We start from the raw sequence: 13257 nt of genomic DNA, 5'->3' as shown, positions 1-13257 counted from the left end.
TGTTGCCAATTTTACAAAACTCCATACGGGAGGCCCTGGGAAAAATTATTTCCCTCAGGGCCTAAGTCATCTTTGGGGATCTGTGAGGGATTTTTTGAAGATAGGAAGGAGTGAACATGGGTCTTGAGGAGACAGATACAGGCGCCGGCAAATCGTTCCATAGCCGATCTGTTGAACTCAAGAATGAGTCGTAGAAACGACCCGTTCTCCTGTGACATATTTCTGGCGTGTTTAAATGTTGGTTCCGCGATGTCACGTGTTAGAACCTGTGCTAATGGAATGACGCTAGTTACTAGGAGCATCTTCCATTGTAATACCGGCAGAACATGGACAACATACCTACCTGTCGCCTTTTCTCTAAAGATTGAAATCCGTTTATTAAGATGGGGAAATCTATCCAATGGACCACTGGTTTCTGGACAGGGTCGAGGGTTTTTTTAGGTATTTTGAGGCTTCAGACCAGAAGTAACTGCCATATTCAAAATTGGGGCTCACTTGTGATTTGTACAGGGACGGTTGCATACCAAGTATCTGCGGGCCCTGTCCTATATAAAAAAAATATTTTGTTAAATAATCTATTTATCTTAATTTTTTTCTATGGTATTCCCAATTTTTCCTATATATCTATCATTTTGGCACCCAGACAAGGCCTCCTTCGAGTTTAGGGACCTCGATAAAACTTTTATTTTATTTTGTGAGTCCTGTGTCCTCGACGTATATCATTTTGGCATCTTGACGAGGCCTCTTACGAGGTTGTGGCCCTAAAAAAAAATTGACGCATAATTACGTCCTCCATGTGTACCATTTTGACCTGAAGCCAGGGCGTTTTGACATGAACCCTAGAATTGGGGGCGTTAGGAATTTTTTTTGTTGAAATATTTATTTTCATGTCGTAATTTCGTACCTATCCTGGACCACTTCAATTTGGGAGCCCTACAAAATCTGTTGAAATGTTTGTCAAAAAAAGGTTCGGCCTAAGTCTGCACACTATGCAACTTCTCAAAAACCAGTTTTCAACGCCGACGTAACCAGTTTCTTGCAATTCGCTGTGATAGTTGCCAGCGCGTTTCAGTTACATATGTCCGAATAGGAAAACGTCGAGGGAGTTGAGGAGGTTGATAAATTATCTAGCATTTATGACTAGGCTTCCTGATTGTGCAAGAAATATATAACAAGATTCGAGGTGGTATTGTGTCTGGGTCTGGAATACAATTTGTATCGTATTGAAATTGTTGTGGATTCTACTGGATAACACAAGATCTGATTTTTAGACGATTCCACCTTCGTTGATTATAATGATCAAGAATGGAGTCCTCATCATCATTTGATTCTAAAGACGTTTTTGAACCTCGACATATGAAGTGTTCTTCTTGTTTCTATGGTAAAACAAGCTGTCATAACTGAAATCGTAGCCTTGTGAGAAAAGCGTGGTCGCCAACAAGTTTGCAAACTGCAGTCTGAGTTTGAGCTTGGTTTGTGTTTCCTCATGATCAAAGGGCCTTACATGTTCGAAATGCCATCGAACGGCGAAACAGCCGTCAATCTTAAAAATAACATTAAAAAAATTAAATAACAACAAGTTGAAAGCATTTCAAAATAGATTTTTAAGGTAGGTACCAATGTAGGTAGTTAACTAAACATCCGCTCTTTTCGATCTCATGTTAGCAATGAAGTCTCCGCACATTTTTCAATGTACAAAGATACCAACTTGCCGAATAAAGATGGTGGGTTCAAATATATTGCTCATTATCTATTCACATTTTGGGACATTTGACTGTTTGGGAGATAAAACGAAAATCCCACAACATTTGGGTGATCTAGTTTTTAAATCCATTAAAAAACTAGATCACTCAAACTCTCTTCCCATCTACTCTTGTCCATCATTTCTTTATCTTATCTTACTCTTAAGTCTCTCCCCCCCGTATTTTACGTAACTTAAAAATTCACACTTTCACAGTTTTTATCATCAGCAGTGGAAAGATTATAATTGGCTTAATTTACAGAATGTATTATTCGTAGCCATCACAATGACTTGTTCAAGATACCACAAGGCAGAACAGATGTTCTAGTACAGAATAGAGTTAAAAGAGGAATGGTGCTATTGAATTAAATTTCTAAAACTGTGGATATATTTTATTATACTTATGAACTTTTAACCCTTCAAGCTAATTTGGTCACTTTTGGGAACAACTCACATGGACTCACAGAAATCGTTGTATCTCCCTTATTGGCATGATGAAAAATATAATTTAAACGCTTTTAGAAAGAGAAAACACCAAGCTGTATTTTAAAATCTAAAAATTAACGACAGAAGAATTAAAAAGTACACATTTAGGCTGGCCGCATACATACGTTTTCCGTATTCGATTTTCGAATTCGTTTTCCGTATTCGGAATTCCGTGAGACTAGCGCAAACGTTCGTTTTTCTTCATTCGGAATGTATAAACGTCAGTACCAGTGTTGAACAAGGGCGATATATCGCCATTTAGGCTACTCAGAGCGAGAATCGGCCCCGAAAAAATCTAAAAGGCGACTGGTCGCCAATTAAGCTACTTCAAAAACATCAATTTTAAACATGTCCCGAAATTCTCTAGCCACCCCCCCCCCCCATGAAATTTATTTTTCTGGGGACAAATTTTATATTTTCTTGAAATTCTCTAGCCACCCCCCATGAATTTTTTTTTATTTTCTGGGGACAAATTTTTTTTTTTTTTAATTCTCTAGCCCCCCCCCCCACGAAATTTTTATTTTCACGTAAAAACATCAATTTTAAACATGTCCCACCTAACAGCAAATTCGGCTACTTTACGCTACCTTATTTTTTATTTTTTTTATTTATTTATTTATTTAACGCCCAGAGGGCTTTTACATGGTTGGTAGTATAATTTTAATTTGACAAATACTTTCAAACATAAAAAATAAGAATAAAATTACATTTGATAAAAGCTATGCAACAAGTCATACAAACACAAGAAACAAAAACAGAAAATTACAGCTATTTGTTGGTTTACATGATGTGTTTAGGAGTATTGTTGAAATAAATGTTTTAAATGATCCACAAAACTTGCCAAGTTGGTATTGAATATGTCAACCTCACCCAAGTAATGATTCCCCATGGTGTGAAGTCGTTGTATCGGAGAGTGGGCAATGTAGTTACGCTTATGTGTGCTGCTGTAGAATATTGTATTTTGTCGTGTTGTTACTGTGGGTGTATGTATGTTTATAAGTTGCAGGAGTTCACAACAGTCGAATTTAGAGTTAAGTATTTTGAATAAGAATGTTAAATCGTTTATTTTACGTCTATCTTCTAATGTATGTATTTTTAGAGTATTTAATAAGAAATTGTATTTTAAGTCTTTGGCAGGGATATTTAATTTAAAATTTATAAAATGTAGAATTTTTTTTTGTATTCGCTCAATGTTGTTAATGTGAATTTTATAAGATGGAGACCAAACTACTGAGTTATATTCAATTAGACTTCTTACTAGAGATACGTATAATAGTTTAATGGCTTGTAAAGAATTAAAGTTTTTAGTTGTTCTTAATACGAAGCCTAGTGTTTTCATACCTTTGTTCACAATTTGATGGATATGATTGGTGAAACTTAGTTTTTCGTCCAAAATAATTCCAAGATCTCTCATTTCCGTGACTCTTTCTAAAGCTATGTTATTGATGGAATATTCGAATAAAACAGGATTTTTGTTTCTGAAGAAAGTCAAGGTTTTGCACTTTACTACATTTAAAAATAAATTATTTTGAACGCACCAATCTCTAAACTTACTTATGTATGAGAAACGGCGATATTAGGTCAAGATCCGTTGGCAACACTGTATTACGAACGGAAAGTTCTGTACGTTTGCGTCGGCACAAACAAACTGCAATGCATGCAATAGCTGCGTTCCACATGACGTCATTAGGTTTTTTCCATTCGTTTTCTCCGAACGCGCCGGCTCGCATTCGGAACGTGCGTAAGGAATTTGTTCCGTTCGGAACTTAAACGAACGTTAATGTATTTTCTACTGATTCCGTGCATTCGGATGTCCGAATACGGAAAACGAATTCGGAAATCGAATACGAAAAACGTATGTATGCGGCCAGCCTTATGAAATCAAAGATTCCGAAGCAAGGTGAAAAAAAATAAATTATGAATTATTTTTGTAAGATACGACAAAAAAGTGAGGTGACAGTGTTTTTTTATATATTTTTTTGTTATAAGAAGTTTAAGTTACAAAGAACGTCTAATGTGCCATTTTAATTTATTTTTTATGGTTGCATTCAAAATATTAATATTTCAAAAAATACATGTCTTTTTTTAATAATAATATTTGAAAGCGTATTTCATCACCTTTCAAAAAAAGGTATTTAGTTTCGGATACGTTCAGAAATATTCCATTTAATTGGATTTTATTATGAGCGGAAATAATCTGACATTCTGTCAAAATATGGCTGAGGCCTGAGAAGTTAACTTATACCTTTCTTCCTTCTTTCTTTTCATTCTTCTTGTATACCTTTCTTACCATAAATAGCTGATAAATCTGTCGTACAATTATAAAAAAATTAAACTTTTAAAATTTTCTTAAAAAATAAAAACTTCCAATTTGTAACATTTATGATTGATTATATTTATCTTAATCGTCACAGATTACACTTCCCGAGTTTATCATTTTGTTCAATTACATAATGGTAAATAGTTACTATTTATTTTCTGATGTCCCTGTACCGCGCACGCTATAATAATTATTGATAATTGCTTATGTTTTATATAGTTAAAGAGTCATTAATCAAACAAGTTTTGCAAATAACAAATCGCTATCTGGGGAAGGAGAATTTCCCCGGGAAGACCACATTATCTTTATCATGTTATAAATAACGTCAGACATTTTGTTGTGGTTTAAATCTAAGTCTCTCGTAAAATTTTATGAATCACTGAAAAATAAACACAATAAAATTGTAATATTTCTAGAAGCTAAAAAAGATTTTGTTTAAGTAAGATTTTTTAGTGTAAATACCGCACAAAAGTTGTTCCCAATTTTCCGTGGCAACTCGAACTGTGTCATACGCAATTGGGGTATTTTGTATAGGCGCAAGAAGTGGGGAGCTGGCAAAAAAAAAAGTGTAGTGTGTTGTGCCTTGAGGTTTCTTCTCCCTCCTGATCTTCCAGGAGTCACTTTTCGCTGCTGATTTCCAGATATTTATAAACTTTTTTACTTCTGTCATTTTCCATACTATTGTTGTAGTTGTTTACTGTTGTGAATAATGGAGGAAGATTTCCCTCCTGGATCCCCTACAAAGCCCCCAGATCCCTCTCCAGACCCCCCAGACGGGGAAAATGTAGAAATTTCTGACAGTGATTCTGTCATTTTGACTTCTACCAAAAAAAGGAAATTTACTCCTTCTTCCCCAATAAAACTTGACTCGCCTTCGACTTCACAGTCCCCACCAGCACTTTCTCAACTTCCTCCAACAAACTTTTATTCTCCTCATTCCCGTGGCCCATTCATAGTATACGCCCAAAAAACTGAGCAAGGAAAAACCATCCACCCTCTTGAATTTGGCAAATTCCTATCAAATAGCAAGAATCTTTCAATCAAGCCTGGAGGTGTAAAAGCCGAGGGTCGCTTCCGAATCTCCGTCGAATTCCTCTCAGGGTCAGCTGCCAACAGTTTCATCAAAAATATCTTCATTTCATCTAATTCAAAGTTCAAGGCATATATCCCTACTTTCAATGTCACTCGCATGGGCCTGGTCAGAGGTATCTCGACTGATCTGTCCATCGAAGAAATTCTGTCTTCACTTTCAACCCCCCAACACATTGGCAATCCCATAAAAGCCAGGAGGCTAAATTACAAGGACTCCTCTGAGGGTATAATTTCTTGGAAGCCCTCCCAATCTGTCGTTATCACCTTTGAAGGTCAATCTCTTCCCTCCCATATATATTTATTCTTCAACTCATTACCAGTTGAAATGTATACTTATCCCACCACTCAATGCTTCAATTGCTGCCGTTTTGGTCATACAAAAGCTGCATGCAGATCTCAACCCAGATGTTTTAAATGTGGAGAAAACCATGCAGCTGACCAATGTCCTTCTTCCTCCTCACCTAAATGTTTTAACTGCTCAGGCTCACATACAGCCATCAACACTTCTTGCCCAGAACAATCTCGCCAAAAAAATATCAAAATTTCTATGGCCTCTCAGAACTTGTCTTTTCTGCAGGCTTCTAAACTATTCCCGCCTGTCAAAAAATCATTTGCTGAGGCTTTATCCAGCAACTCCTCATCCAACCCTCTTCCCTCCTCTACAACAACTTCTTCTCGTTCAACTAAATTCACATACAAAAATGCTATCTCTAAACCGGCTCCTGGATACGATCAGCAACAACACAACTCACTGCTCTTAAATCCAAATGGTTCATCTTTTTCAAATGCCACAAATGGGTGTGCAAATAATTATAATCCCTCCTCAATGAACTCTCATAAACTTTCTGAAAAACTCTCCCAAGACAATTCTTCATTTATCCAAACTCTTATTATGCTTCTAATTGACCTCATTTCTTCTCAAACTAATCTACCGTCCAACGCTGCTACTATTATTTCCACATTGAAATCATTTATTCAAAATGACTCTTCAAGATGTCAGAATACTTCAGTGGAATAGCCGAAGTGCTATTTCTAACAAATCTGATCTCCTTAACCTTTTAAATTCCAACTTTATTTCTTTGGCTGCTATCTCGGAGACTTGGTTTACTCCATCCACCCACTTTAATGTGGGAGGGTATTCCTGTCTCCGCGACGACCGCCCAGGAGGTACGGGCGGCGGTGCTGCCCTTTTTATTAAAAAATCAATATCATTTTCCCCAATAAATAATATCAAACCCCCCAATGCTGACTTCCAAATGGTAGCAGCTAAAATAAAGGATACATCCTTTATTTCAGTCTATCTTCCCCCAACAGCCCACTTCAATAAACAAATTTGGTTGCAAATTGTAAGTCAACTAAGTCCTCCTTTCTTTATATTAGGCGATTTTAATGCCCATTCCCCCGTCTGGGGTTCTGCTTTCTCCGACCGAGATGGTCGAAGTGTGATGGATTTCCTAGATCAATCCAACCTTTTCCTTTTGAATGACGGATCTCCTACTAGGATCTCACGCCCCAGCACAAACCCCAGTGCAGTGGATCTCTCGATATGCTCTACTAGTCTAGCTTCTCTCACCTCGTGGGTGGTGTCCACCGACCCTTGCTCCAGTGATCATTTCCCGATCACCATTACTTATCAAACTTCTTTCCAATCAGACAAGTCTCATATTTCGACAAAGGTTAAAACAAAACACACCAAATGGGATGAATTTAACTCTCATATGGACAAGTTCCTACTCAATTTACCCGCCACCGATATATTTTCCGTCAAAGATGATTATAATAACTTCAAATCAATGCTCATAACTGCAATAAATAAATCAAATCCTCCCCCTAAAACTAAATCTCTCAAAAAACTCCCTCCAACTCCCTGGTGGGATGAGGAATGTTCCAAAGTAGTAAGAATTCGGAAAGCTAAATCTCTTACCTATCGTTACAATATGACTATGGAGAACTATCTTATATACAAAAACGCTGAATCCAATGCCAAAAGGGTATTGAGGTCAAAAAAAAGATCCGGATGGTACAACTTCTGCAGTTCAGTATCTCCGAACACTCCAATTTCGGAAGTTTGGTCTATGATCCGAAGATTTCGATCCTCCTTCAGTTCACCATCTCCTCGAGCGTCTCATTCTAAATGGATCGATGAATTCTTGGACAAAATTGCCCCCCCTTCTGTACCTAACTTAGATGAAATAACGCCCATCTATAATACTCCTATGTCTAATCATTGGCTAGACTCTCCATTCACCTTAATTGAGCTAAAAAGTTGTTTATCAACAGTCAAGGACTCATCTCCAGGCAGAGATGGTATACCTTACAGCATTATCAAAAATAGTAATGATAATGTTCTAAACCACTTCTTAAGCATCTTAAATAAAATCTTCCAGACTGGTATAATGCCTGATGACTGGAGTTGTCAAATAATCATCCCTATTTTAAAAACAAACAAATCACCAAATTCTGGATCCAACTACAGGCCAATCGCTCTTTCATCCACCCTCAGTAAACTTTATGAAAAATTAATTAAAAACCGATTAGAATTTTTTGTCGAGAGTAAAGAGCTTCTCTCTCCATCTCAATTTGGATTTAGGAAAAAAAAATCCACTCAAGATAACCTTGCCATCATCAGTACTGATATTAATTTATCAATTTCTAAACAGGAAGTTTGTCTTGCCGTCTTTATAGATATAGAAGGCGCCTTTGACAATGTCTCCATCCCAATCTTGAAAAAAAAACTTCTAGGCCTTGGCCTTCCCCCATGTTTGTCCAATCTATTATTAATCTATTTCTAGATAGAAAAATTTTCATTGAACTTCCAGATATTTCTCCTCAAAATAGGTCTATTTGGAAGGGTTTACCACAAGGCGATGTATTGTCCCCCTTACTGTATAATATATACACATATGATATGCATGTCGCTATTCCCCCACAAGTAAAAGTTATTGAGTTCGCAGATGACATAGCTTTCTTCTTATCATCCAAAATCATCCCTCTCGCCGTCAAATATCTTAACGAAGCCATGAATGCCCTTTGCACATGGCTCACGTTAAATGGTCTTGAACTTTCAATCCAAAAGACTCAGTGTGTCACCTTCTCAAACCGCCATAAAAACCCCCCCGTTCAAATTTTATTTAAAAATTCTCCAATCCCCAACGCTTCTGAAGTAAAATTTTTGGGAGTAACATTTGATAGGAAACTTAAATGGTCTTCCCATATTAATAATTTAGTTACTAAATGCGAAAAAAATATAAATATCATCAGATCATTATCTGGCGTTTGGTGGGGAGCTCACCCTACTTGCATTAAGTTGCTTTACAACGCACTTATTCGAAGCCATCTTGACTATGCCTGCCCACTTTTTAGTACTGCCTCAAAAAATGTACTTGATAAATTAGACAAAATTCAATCTAAATCTTTGCGAATTATAACTGGAGCGATGCAATCATCACCCATCAATTCCCTTCAAATAGAATGTTCTGATCCTCCTCTTTATTTAAGGCGTCAACTATTTGCTGACAAATTTGTTCTTAAATGTTTAAATTCTAAATGTCATCAGGTTATCCCCAGCGTCTCGTTGTTCATTGACTCAACTCATTCATCTACAATCAGAGCTTCAACTAAACCTCTTCCTGACATCTGTAAAAATTTTAAGTCTCTCTCAGAGCTTCACATCATCCAAAATGATCTACTTCCCTTATACAAATTAAAATATAGTCACGTCACCCTATCCCCAACAATAATAGAAGGGATCGGAATCCTTAAAAGTCATTCCAATCTCCCGGCCCGAACTGTCAATAATATGTTCAATGACATTATTTCATCTAAATGGCCCAACTTTTCTCTTTTATTTACTGATGGATCCAAATCTCCCGACTCTCCTAACTGTGGTATAGGTATTAACGTTTACCACAATAATTCTAATGACAGAATATTTCATTCAATTTCAAATCAATTTTCAATATTTTCAGCCGAGTGTATTGCAATAATTGAATCTCTCAAATATATAATCAAAAATAATTTTGAACATTCCCTCGTTCTCTCTGACTCTCTCAGTTCCCTCCAAAAACTTAAATCCAGTCCTCTTCTTCATCCTGATGATCACTTTGTATGCCTTATTCGAGAGATGATAGCCTCCATTCAAAGCTCTGGTAAAACTGTAACTCTGATTTGGATTCCTGGACATGTTGGTGTCATGGGTAATGATATTGCGGATGCCTTGGCAAAACAAGGAGCGTCCAACCCTGTTGTTACCCTCGTAAACCACATTCCCCTATCTGACATTTTTTCCATCATCAAAGATAGATCCCGCAATGTTTGGTGGGAGTATTGGCACATTGCTAGTCAATCCAAGGGAGCCTGCTATGCCTCAATACAAAGGACTATTCCATTAAAACCGTGGTTTCAGCAATTTCCTCATTTTTCCAAAAAAGAAATTTCTTCACTCATTCGAATGAGGATCGGACATTGTTCCGTTCCTTCCCATCTTTTTAAAATTCACGTCCTTGACTCCCCAGATTGTACATTCTGTGGTCTAGAAGTGGGAACTTTAGATCACATATTTTTTGGTTGTCCCTCTCTAAACAAATATCCTCTCTTCTATCAAGCCTTATCTAAAATTGCCTCCCCTCCATTCAACATCTCATCTCTTCTAAGTCTGAACTCGACTCCAATTTTCATTATAATTTTGAAATTTGCCTATTTAAATAAAATTAATATTTAAATTCACCTTTCATTTCTCAATAATTTTAAAAGATGGCCAAGAACACCCTTGAAGGGTGAAAGCCAGAAATAATGGAAAAAAAAAAGAAGTGGGGAAGACAAGGAGATGGGAAGAGGAAAGTTGGGAAGTATTTAATTATTAATTATTTATTATTAACTGAACTATACCAAAAACACTATCGTACTTATTTTAAAATTATTAAAAAAAAATTATACTACATGATATATGTTCATAATTAAATTCATATGTAACTTTGATTGTAATATTAATTTTCTTATAATTAAATTATACATAATACGTAAATGAAATCCTCAGCACGGGAGATCCCAGTGAGGATATCATTATATCTATTTGTTACAAAAAAAATAATAAAACACTTAATATTATTATTATTATTATTATTTGACAATTCAGATCAGCTCACCAAACACGTCTAAAGCCATTTTAAGCAACAACGTTTCGATTCAACCCGTCTCAAAACAGACATCTTCTAGAGAGAGGTTAACATTCTTACTTGCACCAGGGTGATTCTGAGGGTATATTTCATTCTGAAACGTGCCGCAAATATACTATATGAATATAATTAATATATCATACTTTATTAATAGGTACCTACTTAGAGTGGTAGATATTTTCAGTATCGCCCTGGTGAAAGATCACAATTCATAATCAAAACCTTGCCCGATTCTTTTCCAAGCCAACTTTTCCTAGGCCGCGTTTAATGACTAGATATGAATAGCCAGGTACTTTCTAACCATTCTCTACCCCATCTCCATCCCCTCCCACTCACTTCAGCCTTACAATAAATCCCGATTGGGGGTGCTATAGTTCCACTGTCTTCGGATAGTCGGTAGCAGTTGGTACTCTTGTGCGGCACTCTCAAAAAAATAAATCAAAATGTTTGTCCAGATAAAAACCCACCATTCAGAATTGAAATGGCTTTAGCTGTGTCTGTCGACCGACTCTGGATAGACAAGAACCACCCAACCTTCCTCTACCACGTTTCCTTCCCCTCCCTAATCCCAACATCGCAGCCGGCCGCATCTCACCCAAAGCTTCGGTTAAATTTAAACGTTTCGCCGCTACTTTGTAATTGAGTTTATTTTGATGATGCCCGCCCAGTCCCGATAAACCCAGCTTCTAGAGCACTAGAGATCCATCTCGCGTGTGCACTGTACCAACACTGTACAGACCGTCTTGCTCCTGATCGGGTATCGAACCAAAAACCTTACAAGTGCCTAAAGTGCAAATCAGCTGCCTGAGAACGCTTGCTGCTTTTCGTGCAACTTACTTTTACACTAGGGTGAGTAAAATATTCTAATAAATTTCAAATTTTGAATTCGGGATTACGAATTTTAAATATCGTATTTCATTGCATATTATTTATTACACCAGGATGAGTAAAAAGATTCAAAATTAGAATTCGAATTGACTGATTTTTATTCTTGATTTGAATGGCATTTTATTTTTACATCGTGATGAGAAAGTTTATATTTAGGAGTTCGATATTATGGATTTTGAATTTCGAATAGAAGTGTTATTCATTACATCAGGATGAGTAAAAATATTCCCATTTTGAATTAGGTAGCGGATTTTAAATCTCGTAATGAAGTGAACGCCAATTTATTTATTCATCTTTAGTTTGATCACATTTTAGTGTGCTTTAATATACAAACTTAAACATAAATATCTACTTACATTCAAATCAATGTTAATTCATTGATTACGTAGATGTCAATTTCAGTAATTTCAGCAGGAATTTAACTGTAGAGTTGAACTTCCCGGTATGTAAGTTTGTTTTTTTATATTTTCCTTGTTCGACAATCTAATAAGTTTTGCATGGTGACCGGGTATTTCACCAAAATGACTATTCAACACACCTAAAAAAAGTGATTTAAAGTTATGAAAAGTGATGAAAAAAAAACTACCTTAAATAGGTTACATAGGTAACTATTAAACCTAGTTTTGTTTCATCACTTTTAATGACTCTATATCACTTTTTAAACATGTGCTGAATTTTCATTTTGATGAAATATCATGGAACCATTTCACGCCTTTAGTGAATATTACGTTTTATTTTACGTAATTTTTTTACGTTATTAATGTAGTAATTTGCCGAGGATACTTACCACTCTGCCGCAGAGGCCTTCAATACGTAGAAAGCTCATTCAAAAACTCTCATATTTGACAAAATATGAAGTGAAAATTTCATAATATTTACATTGGAAAAGCTTTTTCAAGCCCAAACATCCGATATAAAAATAAATTTTATTCTAAAATTATTTTGGATGGCGCGTGAAGTGAAATCATTCTCAACTGTAAACTTGCATTTTATCCCGAGTATTGCCCGTTTTATGATGTCTAAAATGAGAACGTTGAATTTGAACATGTCCAAACAATTTGGGATAATTTCCAGAAATTCACGAAAACCCATCTGAAACATACCTACTATGAATAAACTGAGATCATTGATATATATAAGACTAGAAAACATTTTTAATTACGCATCTAACCTTAAAATTGATAACTTTTCGCTGTCGTCCAAGAGAACTGCACGGAGAAAAATGAAAATGGCTGATTTATTAAAATCCATCAGGGTATCTAGCGCGGCCGATTGATAAGTGTTTTATCTATAATGTCGGTAACTTGTCATAGTTCTCGAGCAGGACTGCAGATCGTCAATGAACAAATAACAGTTCACAACGACTAAGTATTCTCAATTTATTCGACGTGAACTGTTGTTTGTACATTAGCGATATGCAATCAAGCTCGGGAACGATGTCAAGTTACCGACGTTATCGATAAACCCTCTATCGATCGATCATTTTAGATATCCAGATCGATAACATACAAACAATAATTCATATTGAATAAATTAAGAACAATTAGGACGGTCAT

The 13257-nt window shown here is 36.1% G+C and overlaps 1 protein-coding gene across 1 annotated transcript in view; it reads left to right on the top strand.

Moving 5' to 3' along the window:
- The first annotated feature begins 11471 nt into the window (after window positions 1-11471).
- cher (filamin A protein cher) overlaps window positions 11472-13257 on the top strand; it is a 157532-nt gene continuing 155746 nt past the window's right edge. The window contains exon 1 of the mRNA XM_089649291.1: window positions 11472-11662. The gene's annotated coding sequence lies outside the window, so the exon portion shown is untranslated. The remainder of the gene's footprint in view (window positions 11663-13257) is intronic.

This window comes from Hesperophylax consimilis, chromosome 29 (assembly GCF_061612785.1).
Source record: "Hesperophylax consimilis isolate HC1 chromosome 29, BYU_Hcon_1.0, whole genome shotgun sequence".
Lineage (NCBI taxonomy): Eukaryota > Metazoa > Arthropoda > Insecta > Trichoptera > Limnephilidae > Hesperophylax > Hesperophylax consimilis.
The sequence above is the reverse complement of the archived record's forward strand: the minus strand, read 5'-3'. Positions and strand labels throughout refer to the sequence as shown.